The sequence below is a fragment of the Lipotes vexillifer genome, unplaced genomic scaffold, assembly GCF_000442215.2.
Source record: "Lipotes vexillifer unplaced genomic scaffold, Lipotes_vexillifer_v1.1 scaffold4, whole genome shotgun sequence".
In the NCBI taxonomy this organism is placed as follows: Eukaryota; Metazoa; Chordata; class Mammalia; order Artiodactyla; family Lipotidae; genus Lipotes; species Lipotes vexillifer.
The window spans coordinates 5934591-5936116 of NW_006785876.1; positions in this window are offsets into that span (position 1 = coordinate 5934591).

The following is a 1526-nucleotide window of genomic DNA, read 5'->3' on the forward strand; positions in this document are numbered from 1 at the left end:
CCCAAATGATCTACAAATTCAATATGACCTTAATGTATAAAAATCTGTTGCATATTTTGAGAAACTCAATATATTTATTCTTAAATTTTTATGGAGACAGAGAAGTCCGCAGATAATTATATCAACAAAAGATGAGCAAAAAGGAGAGACTTACCTTACCTGACATTAATATATATTACAAAGGAAACCCAAATAGAAAAAAAAAAAAAATAGGCAAAGGATGTGAATGGGCAATTTACAGAAAAGGGAGACCCAAATGGCTAAAGAAGCATGGCAGGTGGGGAGTGCTCGAACACATTAGAAATCAGAAAAATTCAAATTGAATCCACGATAGTGTAACACTTTACACACCCTGGGATGTCAAAATTGAAAAGCTGGATAATGCCAAAGTTGCATGGATCTGGGGAAATAGGAAATTTGTGGACTCCTGGTAGAAGTGCAGATAGGTGTACTCATGCTGGAAAACCACCGGAAACAGTCAGTGAGGTGTGTTTACGTGCTATGTCTCAGCAGCCCCACTCCTGCACAGGTCGTCCAGTGAATTCATCCTCCAGGGCCATAAGGGAATACGTACGAGCATGTTCACGTCAGATTGTTGTGGAAGCAGGAGGTGGAGGTAACCTTGATGTAAACGAGTAAAATTGGTGAACGCACGCTACGGAGTATGGCATAGCAGGGAAGTGTGGCCTGACGTATGTCTTAACAACAGGGCGTTTAGTGGGGGTGAAATCTAAGAAACAGAATGAAGTTCATGGGACCGTATCATTTATACAAAGTAAATATTTACAAGTTTAAATACAACATTGCACATTTAAAAGTGTGTATACAAATTCAAGGATGCCTACGAAACACACTAGAGGGTTGCCTATGGGGACAGCGGGCTGGGAGCAGGCCATGGAGAATCAGTGGACCAAGTGCTAGACCTTGCAGATCGGCCGGTTACAGGTGCTGTGAACTGGGCATGATGCTCTGCACTTGGGGTCTCTAATAAATTCTAGAAATATTTTTGTTCTTTTGATCTTTTTTTACCTTTTTTTTTTTTCTTTTGTGGTACGCGGGCCTCTCACTGTTGCGGCCTCTCCCGTCGCGTAGCAACAGGCTCTGGACGTGCAGGCTCAGCGGCCATGGCTCACGGGCCCAGTCGCTCCGCGGCATGTGGGATCCTCCCGGACCGGGGCACGAACCCATGTCCCCTGCATCGGCAGACGTACCCTCAACCACTGCGCCACCAGGGAAGTCCTGTTCTTTTGATCTTTGAGTGAGGGTCTGTGAGTTATAATTCTCTTAATCTCTGTATTACTGGAAAAATCTCTATTTTACTTCCTTGAATGAGTTTTTCTACACATAGAATTTTAGATGGAGTTATTGCCCATCAGCACATTTAGGATATTATTGCATGTTTACTGGCCTTTATTTATTTATTTGGCCATCACGCAGCTTGTGGGATCTTAGTTCCCTGACCAGGGATTGAACCCAGGCCCTCGGCAGTGAGAACACGCGGTTGTAACCACTGGACTGCCAGGGAA